Source organism: Wyeomyia smithii, chromosome 1 (genome assembly GCF_029784165.1).
Source record: "Wyeomyia smithii strain HCP4-BCI-WySm-NY-G18 chromosome 1, ASM2978416v1, whole genome shotgun sequence".
NCBI lineage: Eukaryota > Metazoa > Arthropoda > Insecta > Diptera > Culicidae > Wyeomyia > Wyeomyia smithii.
This window is the reverse complement of record NC_073694.1, coordinates 58,394,433-58,419,223: the sequence shown is the minus strand read 5'-3', so window position 1 is coordinate 58,419,223 and position 24,791 is coordinate 58,394,433. Positions and strand designations below refer to the sequence as shown.

General features: G+C 41.7%; 1 protein-coding gene across 2 annotated transcripts in view; it reads left to right on the top strand.

Annotated features, from left to right (window-relative positions):
- The first annotated feature begins 289 nt into the window (after positions 1 to 289).
- LOC129717213 (LIM domain-containing protein A-like) overlaps positions 290 to 24,791 on the top strand; it is a 55,719-nt gene continuing 31,217 nt past the window's right edge. The window contains exon 1 of one of the 2 annotated variants that reach the window (XM_055667075.1): positions 290 to 542. The gene's annotated coding sequence lies outside the window, so the exon portion shown is untranslated. Of the gene's footprint in view, positions 614 to 24,791 lie in introns of both variants that reach the window. The other variant, XM_055667071.1, reaches the window with a different exon arrangement.

Below are 24,791 nucleotides of genomic sequence, written 5' to 3'. Positions count from 1 at the left end.
ATGCTGCGAAAATTGCCTCTATCAGCGCGTTATTTGCAATCTTGAGCGGAGAGCGAGAGAGGGCAAACAAACGGGAGAAGGCCCCATCCATTGGCTGCTGTGCTGTAAGCACGGCTCGACTGTCGGATGCTGTGTGGTGCGGGGCCGCATAAGCTCGCACGAAAGCTAAAGCGAGAACTAAAACAACAGCATCCACTATCACTGCGCCAAGCGAGCCGCGAGAGCGACTGGTATTTACAGAGCGACCGACGACGGCTCATTTGTGTGGTGTCAACGTCGTCGTCGTCGTCGTAGTCATAATCACTGCGGCCGCCGTCGTCGTATTCGACGAGAATCCGCTGCTCCTTTACCGATCGCGCGATCGTTGCGCCGCCGATCCTCATTGAGAAGCTCGCGGTGGAGAAGGAAAGTGCGCTTTTTGTTCGCTGCCGTTTCGCGCGGTTGTTCGTAATTTGTCATTAGAGAGTGTTCCACAGTTTTGTTGAAAGCGGGACTAAAGGATATCACTGACTGCCCGTGCAGGAGGAGAGGTGAAGTGAGTTGTGAGTAGACTGACATACGGATTACGAGGAAATCAACGAAAAGGGCTGATTGGTGGTTTAGGGGATACTTAGTGAGTGCAAAAATTAGCCACTGAATGGTGCCAGATGCGCTTTAAAGGTGGCCGCAGAAGAACGTCGCACTTACAGCACACATGATGACTCAGGCATGGTGTGGCGGAGGGAGAGGAAAGGCTAGAAGGATTGTGGTCGCTGGAAGAGAAGCAACGCGCGAGAGCATATTGTCAAAAGGTTTTTCGCTAATGAGCAGCGGCACCGTGCTTGCGATAAAGAAAATAAATCTGCGATTATGTGTGTACGGAAGTGTTTTCGGGGCAGATTTTTCGTATCAGCAGAGGTCACAGATGTGCGATATGGGTAGTTTATCGGTAAAGTTTTTGGTGCTAGGAGTAGGGCTAGCGGGAATATGCTACACTTGGGCAGATCGGTTGCGAGCTGGTTTACTAAGTAAGGAATAATTTCCTAAAATAGATACTCGTTTCAATCGACAGACCGGGGAACGAAAGAGTACCCGTGTACGACGGTAGCTGCAGTAGAGGAGGATGCATGCGGTAGGCGACGAAACACTGGTCAACGAGTGGTCGTACGAGAGTACAGCTTTTTGCATGGCGACAGGATGAACAGGGTCGGTCGGGATGTGAGTCAGCGGAGGGACGAGGGATGACGGAAGAGGTAGTGATATCGCTTTTCGATTTTTTGCTCTTTGCCGTGTATGTCGCGGCATTTTTTGTAGCTTGAGCCTCGTCTCAGTATATTTTTTTGCTGAGTTCTCTACGTATGCCTCATACACTCTTCTATACACGCCCACCACCCTGCTGCCCACTGCTGCACAACACACTGCTCTACCCGCCCCGCCTCTCCGAGTGTATAGTTTAGTCCCCAAGAGCTTAAGGCGACTGGCTGCTTAGCTGGTTAACTGGCGGGACGGTGTTAAAAGATTTTAATTTTTGCTTATAATGAACCTCCTCTCTATCTTCCCGCGGTTGACTATAAGAGGTTTCTAGTCGTTGTTAGGTTCTCTGAGGTGGTGCGCTGCCGCGAGCTGGGGGAGGACCGCAAAAGTAGCGTGTAGCAGCAGTGCAGCGCTTGTCAAAGCAACGGATTTGCAAACTAGCTTCCCTGCTGCTGTTTCTCGCTTTTGCATCCGCAGAGCGAGACTGCACTAACCAACCAACCAACCGACAAACCAAGCATCCCACCAACACCTCTGTATGTAAAACTAGTTGATTAACAGCTCGCTCCGCACACACTGAAGTGCTGCAAAGTGCTGTGGCTATGCTATCAGATTTCTGCGGGTTTGTGCAAAAAAAAAAAAAAAAAACACAGATATCAAGCCCGCTACTTGGCATTCAGCAGAGCAGCTGGTTTGTTCTCCCGTGAGATTTAATGCGCAATCGGTTTTTAACGCACTCAGGGTGTCTGGTGGGCTGGGGGAAACTGGAAAACCCGGAATGGTAAGGGTATTTTATTTTAAATGGAAAATTGAGGACTTGCTTGAAGAACTAAAACTTTTACTGGTTTCATAATATTTACTACGGTATTGCCCAATTTTGCGATTCGTTTCGTTTCGGTCGAAACGAAACAAAGATAATACCTTGAACAGGTGTTAGAAAATTTTCGAATATATCAGAACAATGTTAAACGAAAGTTGTTGTTAAAGTTTATTAACTGGCAATGTTTTATCTCAAATTGAAGAAAAATACAGTCAAAGTAAAATTTCCGTAGAAAATTTGGAAAAAATAACAAAAATAATCTTTCTTACTGGATTTTCAGGAACGGCTTGTTCTTTGTTTCCGAATAATAACCGGTAAACTAACTAGGAACTACGGTTTTGCTCTGAATTATCTTTTATAGTAATGCGGAGCTGCGTAGCCTCTAAATTAAAGAGTCAGCTTTGACAAGTGGCTGGTTATGAGTTCTAATTTTAGTAAAATTAGACCGTTCGATGACAAGGAGAGGGACTTTTACGTATGGATTTACTGTCAGACTCCTTCATTTTCCCACTTTGGCCCTTCCCTCATAGTAAATTCTAAGAAATATAAATTTCAAATGAACAGACACATAGTCGAGTGAATACCTCTCCTTAACGATACTTGGTAAGAGTGACTAAAGAGGGTCGGTAAAAAAACCGGAACAGTTAAACGTAGAGGATAAAAATCCTTCACATACCACGGTGACAAAATACCTACCTTTCCGCCACACTCGTTAGAGATGCAGCGGTAAACTCGATCCCTAGCTGACCCACAGTGGCAGGTCTCTGAACAAAAGTCGGAAAATCCTAAAGTCTTTTTTAAATGACTGAAAATTACATATTATGACGATTTTGGGTACTGAACTCATTTCTGATGTCAGGATATGTTGAAAACATAAATTTACGCATCTTAACGTCCGTAAGGTTTTTCTCATGATCAGTTTATTTTTGCTCCGATCATGCTTGAAATTGGTATACTTGTTCTTAATCGAATAACTTTAGACTCGTACTTTTTTGTTCGGTTCTTCTGGTACTCCTTCATGAGTTAGGGTGGGCCTAAAATCGACATATTTAAATTAATTTTTTTTTTGAAATTTTTTTAGCTTTTTGGCCGTTTCTCCAATTTAAGATCTTTCTACGACAAATTGAAGGTCTGTCAAGGAAAAATATGAGATCGTACGTTTTTTAAATTTTAACGTCATTGGAACTATAAAAGACCGTATATTTTTTGTCTCATCATCAATTTTCCTCTTTTCATATATCTTGTAATACTGAAAGTGGCTAATCATATATCATGCCAAAGTCTGATTGATTTATGATTTTATGGCTTAGAATCGTAAGACAGTATAAAAAAAATCGCGTCCAGTCGATTATATCGTATATCGATACTTATATCAATAAATTTCCTAGTCTTATTCCTCAGTATGTATATCGCCTCCAAAACAGTACATAACATGAATATGCGTATGAAAATGTTGACTGGGTACTCTTCCCAGTCAATATTTTGTTTAAATTTACGAACTGAATATTTTACAACTGACCACCATTCGTCTCCATAAGTTTTATCTTTATCTTTAATATATAGGGGGAAGGGGGGCAACGCAATACGGGCCCAAAAATCTGAAAAGTATAGTTAATTTCCCATACACTGTTGGTTATCCGATCGTTCCGAGCAGTTTCACTAGATTCTACGGTAGAAATGATTTCAGAAACAAATGTTTTTTGATTTCCCTGCAGTATGTTGTGCCTCGATTGAAAAACTTGGCGTATTCTTGGCAAGTCTTTAAAATTACCCAAAAAAACCTTCAATTTCCCTTCAAAATGAAACTTATTTAATGAAAATTGGATCAAAACAGAGGGAGTTACAGGTATTTGGAGTCAAGCTAAAAGTTGTGGTTTTCGAACATGAAAGTCATCGAAATTGCCTGATATAACAACATTCAGAGTCTACCATAAATCGATATCTCAACCGATTCTCATAAAACTTTTAGAAAATGTCATTCACAGTTCGAGAAACTTCGGAGAAATGCAAAACATTAAAAATATTGACATAAAAAATCAATGTTTTCCGACCTCCGACTACTGTGCGACCGTAAGAACGTAGCCGGTGCCGTTGTCGATGTATGCAAAGTGGAAGCTACTGAATGGCTGAACATTGAAGATGGTAAATTAATCCCAAATTAGGCATCTTAAAGTGGATCTTTGTGCAACTTCACGAGCTCCGATCCGTCATGGAGGACCAACTACGAAACGTGCAGTCGTTCAAGCTCAAGCAAGCTCAAAATTTCTTCCTTTCACAGTTTCAACAAATACTATATAACGTAGTCCTACGTCAAAAAATCTCCAAAAGTTGTAGCATTTTAGGTAGCATATGAATTTGCCGTAAAATGTATTCTACGATTCTGTAGAAGTACATTGTTGAAATTTAGAACATTATACTTTTTCTTTTTTTTCTAATGTCTAAAGCAAATTCATATTCTACCTTAAATGCTACAACGTTTAGAGATATTTTGACGTAGGACTACGTCAATATTATATATCTCAATATTACAAAGAATAAGAGAAAATCTGAATCTGGCTTTCATAGCTTTATGCAGTAACTCATAAAGATAATTCACAGACGATATCTCGGAATTACACCACCTTTCTCTGATCGAACCAGCTTCAGACGTCTCGGAAAGTCGTCGCAAGCGGCGCGCACGTGCTCCATCGGCATCTCGTCCCAGATTTTCGTGATAACTTGCTTGAATTGCTCCAAATTTGTTATTTTTTAGTCGTTCAGCTTCGACATCATGTATCCCCACACGAAATAATCCAGTGGATTCAGATCCGGAGACGACGGAGGCCATTCATTCTTCGAAATAAAATCGGTCAAGTTTTCCTCACACCACGCCTGAACAACCTTTGCGGTGTGGGATAGGGCGCCATCTTGCTGGAAGCAGTAGTAATCGTATTCAAACAATAGTTCAGCTTGATGCAGAACATTTTTATTCAAAACCGTGTTCAGGTAGTACGCTGCGTTGATTTTGACCCCTTTATCGATAAAAATAAGAGGCAGTTTACCTCTATTGCAAATGGCTCCCCAAACCATCACTGACTTCTTATTTTGGAACCGGGAAACGTTAAGCTTGTCCGTAGGAGCTTGCTGGAGGCTCACACTCCAAACTCGATCATTATGGCGCTTGACTGTTTGCTCCAAAACGAACAGCTTCCCGTCCGAAAAAATAATCTCGTCATCTGCGCGCCAACCGAGCAACTCCCGCGACCGTTGGTACCTCTTGTCCTTTGTAGCTTTGGTAACCCCATAAACCACCTGTTTTTTGTACGGTGTAAGTTTTAAATCCTTGCGCAGGAGCAGGCGGTTTGATTCTCGGTTCATTTTAAGGTTCCTGGCCAGCTTCCGTGCAGATTGGGCGAGATTCCGGCGAATCCGGTCTCGTATAATCTTTTTCAGCCTTGGAGTTCTCACAGACTTTGGACGTCCAGATCGTGCCTTGTCCTCGGTGCTTCCGGTCTCTAGGTACCGATTTATGGTCCGGTACATGGTTTCAGGTGTTTGAATATGTGTCCGGGTTTGTACCCTTTCACTTATTCAGCGATAACAGCTGCTCTTACCTCTGCCATGGCTCACAACTCAATGTAAACTGCACAGTAACGAAACTCTGCCACTTTGGGCAGCAAAGTTAACCCTTTCATTTGACATATAGATGGCACCAAAGAGATGCAACGTGTAGGCTATAGGTGACCCCAAAAAGTGTGACCGGACTTTTTTGTCACCGTGTAGTAGGGTGACGAAAAATGTAACGGAAAAATTTTGTTTTTCAATACATATAGCCTTTCTACCAATGGACGGGTGTTCAATACCAATGTCTTGAACGATTGTTTCAAATGTTGCTCAGTCTTGTGACATGACGACAGGCTTATTTATTCAATAATAACCTAGCGAAATTTTTTTATATAGATTTCATCTTATTGAGCACTTTTTCTCTCGCTTTCAATCTAAAGCTGCACAGTGGTCCAAGAAGGCAAAAAAGGAACTTAATTTCGTAGCGCCTTTCACCTTCATGATGTTCCCAGAATAAATAATTGTATGAAGTTGTGAAAAGTTCACTGTATTAAAAATTAAAAAACTAACTTTTTGTTGTAAAAGAAAGGGTAATATGTAGTTCATTTGGAAAAGTTACAGAAGATTTAAAATATGAAAGTTTGCTGAACAAACAAAATTCCTGTCTTCATTGGGTGCAAAGTTATCAAGTAAATTATATGGATGTTACTCAAAATTAATTTTTTGTATTTTACTTTTTGTTAGTTGCACTTGACAAAAAATGTTGTTCAAAGGAGTTGTTGAATAGCACACATCTTCAGGACTTTTCCTTACAAAGTTATAGCATATTTTAGCTTATTGTTCCGATAAGAGATTAACAAATAGTTCATTAGGGAAAGCTTTTGAACATGTAAAAATACAAAACTTTGCTGAATAAACGAAATTCTTATCTTCATTTGGTACAGAGTTACAGAGGTATTTTGAATGAAATTAAGTTTTTTGTACTTAGCTTTTGTTGGTTACAATTTATAGGGAAACATTGTTTTAATGAAGCATTGAGGCATACAAAATACACTTTTTTATCGAAGACCGAATATCTCCAGGACTTTTCTTTATAAAGTTATGGCATATTTTAGCTTATTTTTTCAATAACTTTAAGAACGTATAAGGTAAAAAGTGAAGTGAAACCCGATTATATCAAATGAACATTTTTGTAAGATAATGATGTCTAATTTCATGCAACTGTAAAATTCACTAACATTTCAATACCATTCGAGGCTCAAAGCTTCAGGGCAGCCTCAAATTGGTACAGAAAATCTACCCCCCAAAAAAAATCTCGGGTTCGGGTTTCACAGTTTCGGGTTCAGGTTTCACAAAAATAAAATTTTCGGGTTCGGGTCGGGTTCGGGTTTGATCGAAAAATAAGTTTCGGGTTCGGGTTTCAACCGAAAAAAAATCGGGTACGAGTCGAGTACGGGTTTGAAAAAAGCCAAACCCGACCATCTCTAATGTGCAGTCTTCGACCAAAACGTGTGTTTTGTGTACCCCAATGCTTTTTTAGAACAACGTTTTCTGTTAAAATGTTACCAATAAAAGTGAGGTACAAAAAACTAAATTTTAAATAAAACATTCGAATAATATTCGAATAATAACTCTGTACCCAATCAAAATAGGGATTTTGGTGGATCAGCAGAACCCTTAAAGGAAGTTATGTGTAAGAGTTTGGAATCGAAAAATAATTAGCACAATGTTAAAGAGTCCGCTTTGACAAGCGGATGGTGATAGGTTCGAATCTTAGTAGAACCAAGCCATTCGTTGGCAAAAGAAATTTTAGTAAGGATTTATTCTCAGGCTCTTCCACACAAAACTTCCCTCCAGACTTAATAACTACTGGTTTGAAGTTAAAATAATATCATAGATTATAGCACGTTATACGCTGTTAGAGTGATAGCTTGCAGGAGGATTTGATAAGGTTGATAAGGAAGGACATAGGTTACTAAGTCTGAACTGAAGGAGAATACAAAAAGCACTATAACACGGAGCAGGTTACTTCCCAATAAGTAGTCCTGCAAAAGGGTAAAAAAAAACAAAATGTGCGAACAGCAAAAACGTCCGGGCAATGCCACAAAAGATAAAAAAAAACTACTGGTCGCAGTGGGGTCCATACAAAAAAAAAAGACCAAATGGACCCATTTTTCGACCAATTTATTTCTTTTCATGATATTTTGAAAATTTGAAATCCTTCCGGGAATTTCATTTTTGAAATTTTTGAATGACCAATGATATGAAGCAGCTTCAGGTTAGGGAAATTTTGGCAGCTGGCGTTTTTTTTTTAACCCGTGCAGTTGTGTGCGACCTTCGTATTAAATGCTGTTTATTATATGTTGTGTATTAAAAGTAGTATTAGAGAGTTAGTTTAAAATTATGAATTTCATATAACTCATTTGCCCTTTTATGCATTTGACCCTTTTATTGTTTGACGTAGAGCTACGTCTCTCAGGAAGTTCACCTACACGGGGGTGTAAAATGCAAATCTAAAAACGGAAAAAGTGAAAAAATATGTCCAATTTTAAATGCTAATAAGTCGGTCAATCATCAATGGATTTTCTTTGTTCTTGCAGCAGTTGATTGGCAAATCTCTACCCAAATGCAAAAAATTGTAATTTTTTTATTCGAACTATTGTACCATTGAAAGTTGTCAAGCCTTGTTAAAACGTAAAATTCGACCTCTGATGGTCGCCTAATGCTTACTTTACCAAGCACGGTCGACAGAATTATAGAGCTAGTAAATAGGGAATGTACTATTTGGCCTATATAAGAACCTGCTTCTGCCTAAACTAGTCATATTAGTTATGGATGGCGACACCGACAGTCCTTACAGCAGTGGCAGCGGGTATTAGCAGTGATTCTGGCAGGACCGGCTGATACAGCGGCGCTTTCTGTAGGAAAAAGTGACTCCTGTGTGGTAGCAGGTACCTCCATGAAAAGTTGCCTTATTTTGACAACACACAAATGTTCTGAAATGCTGGCATTCAAAATATGTGGGCTGTTAAATGTTTGGTGAAAACAACTTCTCACTGTGCTATCAGAAGAATACCTTCCGCTGTCGTGGTAGCACAGAGGTGCAATCAGTATTATAGCCGATTTTATATTTAACAAAAAACTGTCCTTTTTAGCAAAACCAGTCAAATAAATTGAAGATTCAATATTTTTTTATATTGTGCTAGAATTTGATGCTAAATATTATTTTAATTTGCATGCACTCTGACTATTGAAACTCTTTTGTTCCATTTCTGTTCAGAGGTGTCGTATTTATTAGGGTGGGGTAAAGTGATCGATTTTCCAGAACCAAGTTTTTTTGGTTCCATTTGGGGCCCCAAACAATTCTAAACTTACTGGAAATCGATTAGTTTTGTCTCCACTTGGTGCATTGCATTTCAAAATTGTATGAAAATTTGTATGAGAAAATCTACTTTTTTTTTGAAGTAGAATACTTCTCTCAGGAAGTTCGTCTAAGGGATGTGAAATGAAAATCTAAAACCGAAAAAGTAGGAGGGTGGTATTCAAGACACGAACGCATGACGTTGACTACCGTATTCTTAAAAAAAAAAATATTCCATTGAAGCAAATAGTAGAGGGAATTGCAACGCTTCTTTTACAAAACTTCTGTAACAAAATTTCGAGGCTCCAAAAGGTACCAGTTTCCGATTATTCTCGTCCAGAATTCCAGCCATTTTAGTATTTTGCAGTAGCCATTTATTACTAACAGCCACCAGCATAACGGGTGAAACCGGCACGAGATGACCGGTACTATTTTGTCTTTCCTCCTTTCAGCTGCTAACACCTAGCGTTGTCGTGAAATTAACATCAACATAAACATGCATTTTTGCAAGGTTTTTTTTCCGCTAGCAACAGCAATTGTAAAACATAAAATTCAACTAACCGCTTCTATTATAAAACTGCGAGGCACCAAAAGGTGCCAGTTGCCGATTTCTTGTTTACTGGTTTCCGTCTAGAATTCCAGCCATTTTAGTATTTTGCAGTAGCCACCAGCATCACGGGTCAAACCGGCACGAGATGACCGGTACTATTTTGTTTTTCCTCCTTTTAGCTGCTAACACCGAGCGTCCGTATGTACCCGGTACGGTTTAATAATGAAACTGATGGGGTGAAATGTTCGAACGATACGTTTTATACCAAGGCTTCGTCAGATAATTAGAAAGAGGGAGGGGCTACATAGATGATGGAATGGTAGAGACAAATGTTTCTTGAAAGCTGCGCCGGCCGCTGTCATAATATTAACACCAACACAAACATGCATTTTTGCAAGGTTTTTTCCGCTAGCAGCAGCATTTGGTAAAACAAAAAATTCAATTTGCCGCTTCTGTAACAAAATTTCGAGGCACCAAAAGGTGCCAGTTGCCGATTACATTGTTGTTTTCTGGTTAATCTACTAAAAGCCACCAGCATAACGGGTGAAACCGGCACGAGATGACCGGTACTATTTTGTCTTTCCTCCTTTCAGCTGCTAACATCCTGGCGCTGTCGTGAAATTAACATCAACATAAACATGCATTTTTGCAAGGTTTTTTTCCGCTAGCAACAGCAATTGTAAAACATAAAATTCAACTAACCGCTTCTATTATAAAACTGCGAGGCACCAAAAGGTGCCAGTTGCCGATTTCTTGTTTACTGGTTTCCGTCCAGAATTCCAGCCATTTTAGTATTTTGCAGTAGCCACCAGCATCACGGGTCAAACCGGCACGAGATGACCGGTACTATTTTGTTTTTCCTCCTTCTAGCTGCTAACACCGAGCGTCCGTATGTATCCGGTACGGTTTAATAATGAAACTGATGGGTGAAATGTTCGAACGATACGTTTTATACCAAGGCTTCGTCAGATAATTAGGAAGAGGGAGGGGCTACATAGATGATGGAATGGTAGAGACAAATGTTTCTTGAAAGCTGCGCCGGCCGCTGTCATAATATTAACACAAACACAAACATGCTTTTCTGCAAGGTTTTTTCCGCTAGCAGCAGCATTTGGTAAAACAGAAAATTCAATTTGCCGCTTCTGTAACAAAATTTAGAGGCACCAAAAGGTGCCAGTTGCCGATTACATTGTTGTTTTCTGGTTAATCTACTAAAAGCCACCAGCATAACGGGTGAAACCGGCACGAGATGACCGATACTATTTTGTCTTTCCTCCTTTCAGCTGCTAACATCCTGGCGCTGTCGTGAAATTAACATCAACATAAACATGCATTTTTGCAAGGTTTTTTTTCCGCTAGCAACAGCAATTGTAAAACATAAAATTCAACTCACCGCTTCTATTATAAAACTGCGAGGCACCAAAAGGTGCCAGTTGCCGATTTCTTGTTTACTGGTTTCCGTCCAGAATTCCAGCCATTTTAGTATTTTGCAGTAGCCACCAGCATCACGGGTCAAACCGGCACGAGATGACCGGTACTATTTTGTTTTTCCTCCTTCTAGCTGCTAACACCGAGCGTCCGTATGTATCCGGTACGGTTTAATAATGAAACTGATGGGTGAAATGTTCGAACGATACGTTTTATACCAAGGCTTCGTCAGATAATTAGGAAGAGGGAGGGGCTACATAGATGATGGAATGGTAGAGACAAATGTTTCTTGAAAGCTGCGCCGGCCGCTGTCATAATATTAACACAAACACAAACATGCATTTTTGCAAGGTTTTTTCCGCTAGCAGCAGCATTTGGTAAAACAGAAAATTCAATTTGCCGCTTCTGTAACAAAATTTCGAGGCACCAAAAGGTGCCAGTTGCCGATTACATTGTTGTTTTCTGGTTAATCTACTAAAAGCCACCAGCATAACGGGTGAAACCGGCACGAGATGACCGGTACTATTTTGTCTTTCCTCCTTTCAGCTGCTAACATCCTGGCGCTGTCGTGAAATTAACATCAACATAAACATGCATTTTTGCAAGGTTTTTTTCCGCTAGCAACAGCAATTGTAAAACATAAAATTCAACTAACCGCTTCTATTATAAAACTGCGAGGCACCAAAAGGTGCCAGTTGCCGATTTCTTGTTTACTGGTTTCCGTCCAGAATTCCAGCCATTTTAGTATTTTGCAGTAGCCACCAGCATCACGGGTCAAACCGGCACGAGATGACCGGTACTATTTTGTTTTTCCTCCTTCTAGCTGCTAACACCGAGCGTCCGTATGTATCCGGTACGGTTTAATAATGAAACTGATGGGTGAAATGTTCGAACGATACGTTTTATACCAAGGCTTCGTCAGATAATTAGAAAGAGGGAGGGGCTACATAGATGATCGAATGGTAGAGACAAATGTTTCTTGAAAGCTGCGCCGGCCGCTGTCATAATATTAACACCAACACAAACATGCATTTCTGCAAGGTTTTTTCCGCTAGCAGCAGCATTTGGTAAAACAGAAAATTCAATTTGCCGCTTCTGTAACAAAATTTCGAGGCACCAAAAGGTGCCAGTTGCCGATTACATTGTTGTTTTCTGGTTAATCTACTAAAAGCCACCAGCATAACGGGTGAAACCGGCACGAGATGACCGGTACTATTTTGTCTTTCCTCCTTTCAGCTGCTAACATCCTGGCGCTGTCGTGAAATTAACATCAACATAAACATGCATTTTTGCAAGGTTTTTTTCCGCTAGCAACAGCAATTGTAAAACATAAAATTCAACTAACCGCTTCTATTATAAAACTGCGAGGCACCAAAAGGTGCCAGTTGCCGATTTCTTGTTTACTGGTTTCCGTCCAGAATTCCAGCCATTTTAGTATTTTGCAGTAGCCACCAGCATCACGGGTCAAACCGGCACGAGATGACCGGTACTATTTTGTTTTTCCTCCTTCTAGCTGCTAACACCGAGCGTCCGTATGTATCCGGTACGGTTTAATAATGAAACTGATGGGTGAAATGTTCGAACGATACGTTTTATACCAAGGCTTCGTCAGATAATTAGGAAGAGGGAGGGGCTACATAGATGATGGAATGGTAGAGACAAATGTTTCTTGAAAGCTGCGCCGGCCGCTGTCATAATATTAACACCAACACAAACATGCATTTTTGCAAGGTTTTTTCCGCTAGCAGCAGCATTTGGTAAAACAGAAAATTCAATTTGCCGCTTCTGTAACAAAATTTAGAGGCACCAAAAGGTGCCAGTTGTCGATTACATTGTTGTTTTCTGGTTAATCTACTAAAAGCCACCAGCATAACGGGTGAAACCGGCACGAGATGACCGGTACTATTTTGTCTTTCCTCCTTTCAGCTGCTAACACCTAGCGCTGTCGTGAAATTAACATCAACATAAACATGCATTTTTGCAAGGTTTTTTTTCCGCTAGCAACAGCAATTGTAAAACATAAAATTCAACTAACCGCTTCTATTATAAAACTGCGAGGCACCAAAAGGTGCCAGTTGCCGATTTCTTGTTTACTGGTTTCCGTCCAGAATTCCAGCCATTTTAGTATTTTGCAGTAGCCACCAGCATCACGGGTCAAACCGGCACGAGATGACCGGTACTATTTTGTTTTTCCTCCTTTTAGCTGCTAACACCGAGCGTCCGTATGTATCCGGTACGGTTTAGTAGTGAAATTGATGGGGTGAAATGTTCGAACGATACGTTTTATACCAAGGCTTCGTCAGATAAATAGAAAGAGGGAGGGGCTACATAGATGATGGAATGGTAGAGACAAATGTTTCTTGAAAGCTGCGCCGGCCGCTGTCATAATATTAACACCAACACAAACATGCATTTTTGCAAGGTTTTTTCCGCTAGCAGCAGCATTTGATAAAACAGAAAATTCAATTAGCCGCTTCTGTACCAAAATTTCGAGGCACCAAAAGGTGCCAGTTGCCGATTATAGTTTCCTGGTTAGTCCGTCCAGAATTCCAGCCATTTAAGTGTTTTGCAGTAGCCATTTACTACTAAAGCCACCAGCATTACGGGTGAAACCGGCACGAGATGACCGGTACTATTTTGTATTTCCTCCTTTCAGCTGCTATCACCAACAGAAAGTGACAACAACAATAACAACAAAGTCAGATCGATTGTATCCGTTAGTGTCGACTGTGCTTGGGAAGAGAGGTAGTGATTGGCTGCGCGGTATGATTTAGACAATCGAAATTAATTACCAATTTTTCAATAGTGTATCTCAAACAATAGTTTGTTTTTGTTACATAAATTTAACCGTAAAAGAATTTCTGATCGATTGATGCCAAAACCTCGAAAACCTGATTATAGATGACTGCAAAATAAGCGCTCAAAACCTGACCACTTTTCTCTGGTTTTCCCTGGTTGAATTACTAGATTTTCAAATTCAGGGGCCTAACTTCGATATAGACGTTAGTCAACGTCAAAAAGTGAAAAATAAGTCCAATTTCAAATGCTAATAAATCGGTTAGTATTCGATGGATTTCCTTCGTTCTTGCAGCAATAGATTGGAAAACCTTCTAAGATTCTTCTCAAAACAAGATAACTGTAATTTTATTCTTCACATTATTGTACTATTGACAATAGTCAAGCCTTGTCAAAACGAAAAATTCGACCTCTGATTGGTCGTTTTATGATTGCTTCCCAAGCACGGTCGACAGAATCATATACCTTGCAATTGAAAACATGCTATTTGGTCTATATGAGAGCCTGTTTCAGTCGAAACCGCTCATAATAGTTCTAGACAGCGACAACAGCAGTCGTCCTCCCTTAGCAGCAGCACTAGCAGTGCAGTGGATACCAGCGATGGCGGAAAGCGGCCACAGCTGTGTGCGGATAGCGCACTAGTTGCAGCGGATTCCAGCAACGATAGCAGCTGGGCACTAGTAAATGCATTCAATGAAAAGTTGACTAATTTTCACAACACGTGAGCCGTCTAGTTTTGAGTGTTAAATCAGCTTTTCACTATTTATTTTATCACAAGGAATATTTTATTCACACTGTCAGTGATAACGCAAAGATGTGATCGGCATCTTATCCGATACTAAAATGAACAACAAAATGTCCTTTTCAGGATAAAATAAAAACTTGATTGAAGAGTTAATATTTTCTAATGAGTTAATTCACATTTTTAAATTTGTAAAGTTATAAATTTTACTCCATCTCCGTGTCTCAAAAAAAAAAAAACGTACTCGTTCAGTCATGAGCACGACATCCGAAAAAATTTCATCTCAAAATTTAAAAATTGTAAGTCCCAACCATGACAAGCAACTTACTATATTATTGAAAATGGTCAATAGGGTGGGACAAAAAATAAATGTTAGCTCCCATGCACTTTTCGTGTTCCTTATGGGTCCCATAACAACTGTGTAACTTTCCAGATCGATCGGTGAAACGCCCGATTTTAAAAGTTTCCTTACGATTTTATATGGGAAAATCCACTTTTTCAATAAACAAACAAGTATAGAAAAATAAGTTGCGCAAGATTTTAATTTGGAATTGAAAGTTTGTTCGGATTTTTTTCCTCATACGTTAGGATGTAAAAATAGATTATCTAACTTGTTACATAGCCGATTTGATGTTTCTATGGGGTTTTATACCTTTTTGCTCGAAAAAATGGCGAAGTTTGAAATTTTTTAAGCGTGTAGCACTTTTTTTATTGTATAAAAGTAGTAATTTTCTGAAAGTTCTTTTAATCAACATAAAAAACACGGTTGATTATAAGAAATATCTATTATTTGTGGAGTTATGGCCCTTTCCTCGAAACGCTGTTTTTTTGCAGAGGTTTGCGGTGTTTTCGATAGAGACCCAGCAGATCTACTGAAATCAAAAATCTCATATTATTTCATTAGTTTAGAAGTGTGCCAGGTATTTGAACGATCATTTTCATGAGTATTCTGTTTTCAGTGCAGACGGGAACGTTTTTACCTAGAAAAAACATGTTTTGAGAACTGAAAACTGCAACAATTTTGTTTGGGCAATGTTAAATTCGTGTATCAAAAAACGATCGTTCAACGACTGGGGGATTTGATAACGAACATTTAAAAAATATGAAGGAAATCGGTACAGTAGTTTAACCGCAATTGTGAACACGGTAAAGTAATTTTTTGAAAAACACCCCTCCGAGATAAACGCGTATAAAGTTTCAAGTTTACCTTATGTGGCCGTGACGAGGTGCTTTAAATCGCTCTAACTTGCTCTCTATTGCTCAGATATTTATAAAAATTTGTGAAAATGTTCTCAAGAAGTGTAATCCCTCAAACAAAAGTTCAGTGAATTTACAGTTTTTTAAAACACATTTTGGGAAGTTCAGTAGTAAAAAAAAATAAAGTAAAATAAATAAATAAATAAATTTACATAGCTATACCGCCTCGTGGATTGTGAGAAAGTTTTTATCGTAGAGCTATTTTATATCTATAAAATTGTTCAACTAAATAATGTCGTTTGAAGTTACGCTGTTATGTAATTAAGAACGTTCCTTATAGCAAATAAATATCCAAATATTAAAACAAAATTGCTGTGACTTAGTAACTGTTTTCTATATCTCCGAAACCGGTTCTGCGATAGCCATTGCATAAAAGTGCATCGTGAAACTGGTCAGCTTCGCCAATATCAACCTAGACAAAGGTGAAATTGGGTCGGGTCGAAAAATGTACAACCCAAGATTATGATTAATTAAGGTCAACCCACGACAACGGAATGGGTCATCTTGCGGGCCCTTATCTAAGTTGCTGTTGTTTACTTACGCAGGCACAACACAACAACTCTCGGTCTAATGGACGGCTAATGAAGCACGGTGGAGACAATCACTCCGCCTGAGCCAAAGGTGTCTTTCCAGGCTCTGACGGATAGATACTACTGTTTGTCTCATTGTACTAAAGGTAAACTTTTTAGCTAGCCAATCAGCCGTCCGCGGTTGTTCTGTTGTTTGCATATTGTAATTAGACGAGAAATGCAAACAGCTTTTCCACATTCCAAGCTTCTCTAAATTGGTGGTGTCCAGTCAACTCGGTTTATTTTCCCTCGGCGACTTCTTTTCCCCAGCAGCCTTAGCCTTAGCCAGCCTAATGCAGTGAGTACAAGTAGGTACTCTGCGTAGTTCAGCTGCGGCGGCGGCCGTACACAGCTTAGCTCAAGTCGCCAACCCACCCCGCCAAGTATGGGAGTTCAGTAATAGGTGTCCCAGGCAAAAGGCTGGCAACCTATCGGCTGCAATACTTGCTGTTCCTTTCATATGTGCACCGCACCAAGCTGCCGCGTGTGCACATGCAATTATTACCCAGCATAGACCGATAGGTACAAATACCTTGCCGCCACCGCCGCCAAGATCTCGCCCGCTGCAGTTATGATACGAAGCCGCCTTCGAGCGGTTTCATATCGCCGCCAATCGCGGCAGACAGATACTATCACAGGAGGCGGCTGCCTTCTTGGCCTGCGCTCTGGTAGGTACGAACTACTTTTGTCTTAGTTGTTGCCATAATCCATAATTTGCTGTAATGTCAGTATTGCGGATTGAAATTAAACACTAATCGAAGAACCCTTTGGGTACGATAACCTTATTTTCGTAACAAATCTAGTATAGAAGGAAATGAATTTCGTGAGAGTATTAAAGTACTCAACGGTTACACCCACACTGGTACATTCAGCTTACCAGAAGACAGACCATGGAAGAGGGTGTAGGGTTTGTGAGCGAACCACGTGGCCTTTTTTTTTGTTTGAATCTGGTCTGTCATTATTGCCATCGAAAGTTTTTTCATCCATCAAGTTAAGAATTACTATTTTTAATTGATTGAAAACAATGCTAATATGTTCGATTTATCGTTAAGAAACGTATTGGCGAAAATTAAGGACTGCACAAAGGTTTTGCTTTTTGTCTCCGATTAGCTGACATGAATCGATTTGTGAACCGATGCTAAGTGTTGTGATTCGGTAAAATTCTTGTTGATCTAGACAATAATTAAATTTAGAAGTGCATCAAAATTTGTGACGGGCTATCGAGTCGTTAATAGTTGAATTTTTTTTTGTATGCCGCTTATAATATTTAATGGAAGAATCCTCAAGAGATAGACAAAATTATTAAGGCAGGCAAAATTTTGTCAATTTTATAATGGCCATGACTTTGCGAGAAATGAATCAATTTCGACGCAACATGTTTCACTTTACTGAATAGTTTACTGGTTTCCTGAAATTATTTGCAAACTAGACGTGGTCTACGGACACCGGAAATATTCTGGAAAATTTCAGGAGTATGTGTCAAAATGTAATAAACTAGAACTCATTTAGAGTTCGTTGGTGATCGACAATCTGTCAAAGAATCATCGAGATATGAATTATTTAAGTATGGGTGTTTTTTTTCTCTGCCGCTACTTACATGAAAAAACGTTTCAAATATTAAAAAACTTTTTTTACTTTAGGGTGCCCACTTTGGATTATTCTAAATGTCATCTTTAAAATTACTTTTTGTTTTTTAAACAATTTTTTCAGTACATGATCTCAAATTGATTATTTTCAATATTTTTAAATGAAAGTTCAGATAAATTTCAAACCTTTCCAGATGTTAGTCCAGAAAAAATCAATAGAACAATTTGTCAAGTTGTTTGATTTAGTAAGGCCTGCACGCCCAAAAAGTTTGATTAAGCTCTGTGAAGATAGTGCTAGTCCAATGTAAATTGTACCCAAAAGGAAACAAAACTTGCCAAAAATAACATCCATACTAAAATAATTCATATCTTGATGGTTACTTGACAGATTTTCGATCTGTGGATACCAACAGACTCGGAACGAATTCTAGTTTATTGGCAACTAATGTAAACTAATATAAAACGAGCTGTGAGAACAAGTTAAACGTGTTGAAAAAATGTACATTTTTACATAAACTCTTAAAATTAGGAACATTTCCGGTGTCCGCTGGTCACGTCTAGTTTTTAGGTAATACTAGGAAAATTGGAAACTTTTCCATTGAAATGAACCTAATTGCGTCGAAAGTGATTCTTTTTCCGTAAAGTTATGGTCATTTTGAAATTTACAAAATTTAGCCTGTCTCAATCATTTTGTCTATCCCCTGTACTCTGTTTTAATTTTTCCATCGGTTCCAATCGGTAAGGCACCATCGTCTTTCGATCTAATTGAGCGGTGCAACGAAAATCTTTAGATTGAATCATCTGCAAAGAGATCTCTTGTTGAGCTCTTAGAGCTTTTTGGAATGCTTTGAAAATGGTTGTGGATGGTCGATCGACAACGAACCAACTCTTCACGCTGCGATAGTGTCTGAAAGTCGCGAATGCCAAGTCCCCACGCGTAACTTATTTATCGATTTCAAAGCCGCTTATATTTACTTTACTTTTGCGTTTATAAACCAATTTTCGAACAAGTGCCGAATCCAGACTAAGTCGCTGTGTCACTTGGTCTTGGGGGACTATCCTTCATTCGCCTTTAACACGTCTTACGCGGGCATCCTCGTCAGCAGCACACGGTTAAGTATTACGTCGGGGAGTGATGCACCCTCTTTACTCCTATAATTTCCTACCTAACTACCTGGAATGGCAATTAGCTATCACTGGCGTTTTGGAGGTTAACCCGCCTCACACGTTGCAGCTCCAGTACAATCTGAGAGGCGGCTTCACCGACCGCGCACCAGATGTCCGGGACGTCGCACATCCTCCGGACTAGGTTGTCCGGAGTAGTGCCTGGCACGCTCACTGCCATTATGTCGCTCCTCGCACGTGCAAAACGTGGGCATACGAGAAGACGTGATCACCAGTGTCTGAACCTATGTAGATATTACCTGAAGCAATCATGGTCTGACAGGATCTGTCATTTCGAATACCCCCGGGAATAAGTCGGTGCACCAATCTGCCACTGTAGGCACGCACACGCAACCCTCAGACACCTGAGCCTATTGGTATTTTCTAGTTTACCACGGTAACTATTAGTGCCTAGAGCTTTAGACCACACTGGCCCATGATACCTCAGTATGGATAAAACCACGCTGGCAAGAAGTTTTCGCTTACTGCCATACACCGCTGAGTTATTGGATATCGGATAGTGCTGCAATAGCCGATGAGGCCCTCCTACGGGCATAGTCGGTGTGGCCCCCAACGTGAGATTGTCGTCGCCTATAACCCCCAAGAGCTTCAGAGATCGCTCTGAGGTGATGGTGCAGTCTCCGATCTGACCACCGCCAAGTGCTCCGATCTACGGTTGTTCACAACCGTGATCTCCGTCTTATGGTGCGCTAGCTTCATTTTCCTAGAACTCATGCTGTCTTCGATTTTGCGTATACAGTGCGCGGCCATCAACTCGACCTCCTCGATTGACTCGACGTAGACCTCTACCGTTATGTCGTCTGCGAAACTGACGATCACAACCCCTTCAGGAAACTTGAGATTCAACACACCATACACACTCCACAATATCGGGCCCAGAATAGAAACGTGCGGAGCTTTTGCGGTGATTGGGACGCCCCTCTGATCTTCCTCCGTGTTAACAAGTAATCAATTCTGGAAGTAATTTTCCAGAATCTTGTACAGCGACACCGGTACATGGATGCTCCTGAGCACAAGCACTATGGAGTCCAAACTGGCGCTATTGAACGAATACTACACGTCAAGCTTGACGATTGCGCAATACCGTATGCCACTTTTCTTACGCTGGAGTGCTACCTCCGCCGTCTTGGTGACGGAGAGGATGGCATCCAGCGTGGACCTGCCCTTCCGGAAACCGAACTGGTTACTTGCCAGACCGTTAAATCCTCACCAGTCTGTTGAGGATAATCCTCTCAATCACCTTGCCCGCAGTCGTTTCTATCACCAGCCTGATTGCCAGATTAGGGTTAGGGTGACCACCTCCAACCCGCACTTCGCTTTGAGGGCTTGTGTAACATCGCACCCTTTGGTGATTTCATCCAGGTTTTTAAGCTGGAGAGTCACCTCCGAGGTGAGTGCCCAAACCCGATGGAAGCCCGAAGCAGGAGGAGGCCCTGCTTCAGATTGATTCAGATTGCTCCTATTCGCCGCGAACTCGATGATAGCAACGAGCTGTTCGGAAAGCGCTGCCACCCTAGGCCGCTTGTCTCTGCTCTTTTCGATGGCCTTGACTAGCAAGGGACCATATCCGGTGTGGAAACTGGCGTGTTAGTCTTTCCGCCGCCGGGTTTTGCTGCACCCGTCTTCGCCTTTTTCTGTGGAGACCCCTGGATGGCGGAGGGATTTGGTAGTCCCTCCATACCCGTCACTTGTTGCTTATTTGTGCTTATTTTTTAATTAATTGGCTCCCCCCTCCAGCCGCTATTCTTATTCATAATGGAGTAGTCGCCTATGCGGTCCCATGGTGGGCTAGACCGAAGCAGTGAGGTCATGACTAGGGTAGGTCACCCATCCCGCCCTATGTCGCCCCGACCAGCGTAAGTCACTAAGGGGATCTGGCCCTTAAACCAATTCCCACCATCTGATCCTTCTCCTGCCTGATTCCCACCAGGCAATGGACGCGGACCGTACTGTAAGACCTGCCAGGTTTTACGGGACGGGTACCCCTGTACCGGTTGTTATCACGCCGTTTCAAGCCGTTATCACACGACAACGGCCAGCCCTAAATCATGGTACAAAAACGAAATCCGACTCGAATCATAAAAAGTTGCCGTAATTGGGAACTTACTGGAATGTGCCCCAATAGGCGAGTTAGTGTATTTGAATGGTGGGAGCGGCACTACTCGCTCTGTCGGAGATACTTCCAGGTACTTGTGGCTTTTGCGAGTAGTCTACTGCTCAGTGCCCGATCCTCACCACCTAAGGCGATCTCTCGCTGCTGGTTCGGGACTGTCAGGTACTGTCAGTGGTCACGCACATATTGCATGACCTCGGCGATCACCACGTGCCGACCTGTGGTGGCATACAGCTCTATCTGCCGAAAGTTGAAATGTGAAATCTACTGAACTATCACGATTCTCAACGCAGTTTACAAAGTGCTTTCCCAGATCATCTATAGCCTTCTCTCGCCGCTAGCACGGAGGTTTTTGGAAATTTATCAAACCGGTTTTGTGAATGGACGATCGTCGACAGACCAAGTCTATACGATGTGGTAGATCCTCCAAAAGTGTCTTGAATACTAAGTCCCCACGCCCCACCTATTTATTGCTTACAATTCTACGAACGAAAATGACTTCCCTGCGAAACTAACAAGACTGATTATGGCCACGGCCTTTATCATGTGGGGCACAATCTCCAATAAATCCAGCCAGTTCATCTGCTTCGCTGACGATGTAGACCTTGTCGGAAGGTGGTTGCTGAATGTGATTATTCACATTTTTGGAACTTTCAGAACTGAAAATCGGTCACTCCAGGTGTTATCCTGATCTCATTTCACCTAACAGCTAAAAAATTCACCGGAATGATTGAAGATTCAAGATTTTTAGTTGCTTATAAGCAGTGGTGGGTACCGCTAACAGAAAATTTAGCAACGCTAATTGCTGAGCCGCTAATCGGAAAATTAGGCTCGATAATCGCTAAACGCTAAACCCTCAACGCTAACTTATTAATATGTAAATAGTCACATCGCTATGTTTATTGCTCGTGTTTTGTATGTTTTGAGCCACTTTGATTTTCTGTGGTAAAACAAACTAAAAAAAATATTCTAAAGAGCTATTTACAATAAGAGGTTCACGAAACGGTGTTCATACTTGATTTTGTAAAAACAAGAAGTAACCAAAGTTGTTCAGCTTGCATTGAAGATAAATACTTTTAGGAATATTTTTTTTTTTCTTATCAACAATAATAATTTAGGAATGTTTTCATAAAAATTCAATTATTATCTGAATCGAAAGAGTAGAACCAAAGTTGTCATAATTTTAAGCGCATAGAAATTTATAAAAGTTTTTGGTGTGCCGAAAATTCAATCTAGACCTTGAGCTTGTTCTTCAAAATGCTCCTGTGGCTTGTACGATAACTGGAACTCCTCACTTACTTTACTTTGTTGGCTAACGGACCGTTCACCGGTCTAGGGCCGAACGAATTAACGATGTCCAGCTTCTTCTGTCTTGGGCAGCCGTTCTCCAGTCACCTCGTACACCAGCAGATCGTGTATCTTCTTCCACCGCGCACATCTACCGCGTGCGAGGCCTACCACGGAGCCGGCGGCCTCTTCCTGGTTCTCTACTGAAGATTGTTTTGCCGGCTCTCTCGTCAGGCATTCTGGCTACATGTCCAGCCCACTGAAGCCTGCACCGCTGTATTACCTTCACTATATCAGCATGTTTGTAGACCTGGTACAACTCGTGATTCATGCGTCTGCGTCACACTCCACCTTCCAATTTACCGCCAAGTATCGATCGCAGAACTTTACGCTCAAAAACTCCGAGCACTCGTCGTTCAGCTTTCTTCAGCGTCCATGCTTCATGTCCGTAAAGGGCCACCGGGAGTACCAGCGTCCTATACGGTGCTAGTTTTGTGCGAGTTTGCAAACTACGGGACCTTAGCTGGTTACGTAGTCCGTAGGAGGCCCTGTTCGCAGCTGCAACTCGTCGTTTCACTTCACGGCTCATATCGTTGTCACATGTCACAAGCGTACCAAGTTGAACAAATTCGTCAACCATTTCAAATCGTTCCCCATCTATCTCCACCTCAGCATCAACACCACGGGGACTCCCACGCTCTCTGCCAGCTACCATGTACCTCGTTTTGGCAGAGTTATTGACAAGTCCCAATCTCGCTGCTTCCCTCTTAAAAGGTACGAAGACCTCCTCCACGGCCTTACGGTAGATACCGATGATATCGATGTCGTCCGCAAAGCCAAGAAGCATGTGAGATTTCGTGATGATCGTACCATTTCTTTTCACGTTTGCTCTTCGTACTGCACCTTCAAGAGCGATGTTGAACAGTAAGTTGGAGAGCGCATCCCCCTGCTTCAGTCCATCAAACGTTACGAATGCGGCTGATGTCTCACCAGCTATCCGCACGCACGATTTCGATCCCTCCAGCGTCATACGGCTCAGCTTAATTAGTTTCGTAGGGAAACCGTGTTCCAGCATGATCTGCCACAGCTCGTTTCTTTTCACTGAGTCGTATGCCGCCCTGAAATCCACAAATAGATGGTGAGTCGGTAAGTTGTACTCCCGGAACTTATCGAGGATCTGTCGCAGGGTGAAGATTTGATCCGTCGTGAAAGGCCCCTGTCGAAAACCAGCCTGGTATCTGCCAACAACGGATTCCGTTAACGGTCTTAATCTGAAGAACAGGATACGAAAGAGCACTTTATATGCAGAGTTGAGCAACGTTATGCCTCGATAGTTGCCACAATCCAATCGATGACCCTTCTTATAGATAGGGCATATAAGGTCTCCCAACCAGTCGTTCAGCATTTGTTCATCCGCCCAGATCCTCAGTATTATCTGGTGGATCGCATAGTACAGCCGCTCGCTTCCCGCTTTTAGAAGTTTGGCCGGGATACCGTCCTTCCCAGCGGCCTGGCTGCAATCGTAAGTTTATCAATAAGCAGGTTGCCGTCCTTGTCATTACACATGACCGGCACAGGGAAATTCCTGCTTCTGACTCTGTTGACAGTTCTATAGAATCTCCGCACGTCGTTTTGAGCATAGCTGTCCTCTGCGCTGGCGAGCATCTGCTCCTCGTACTCGCGCTTCTTCCTACGGTGGGTTCTATTTTCGGCAGCTCTTGCCACCCTGTACCTCTCTCTGTTCTGACGCGTAGCGGCAGTGAGCATGCGGCTCCTGGCACGGTTCTTCTCATCTGTCGATCTCTGGCACTCTGCATCGAACCAGCCATTAGGCTGTCTTCCACGCGTCGTACCTACCACCTCTCTCGCAGTCGTTTCGATGGCGCCGTGAATACTGCTCCACAGCCCATTTATGCCTTCCACTCCTTCCTCCTGCTGTTCTGCGATCCGTTGATCCAGCTCTCTGACGTATTCTGCTGCCACGCCATCAGCTTTCATCCGCTGAATGTTGAAACACGTCGTCCTCTCTGTGCGAGATTTCAGCACGTTTGACAACCGTGCGCGGATCTTACAAACGACGAGATAGTGGTCAGAGTCAATGTTTGGTCCCCGAAAAGACCTAACATCAGTAACATTCGAAAACTGCCGACCTTCAATCAGTACGTGATCGATCTCGGAGCAGGTTTCTCCTCTGAATGCCTCCAGGTGTGTTTCCGAATATTCAAACGTGGAAAATAGGAGCTACATATGGCCATTCCTCTGGCCGCGGCAAAGTTTATCAGCTTCAGGCCGTTTTCATTGGTTGACGAGTGGAGGTAATG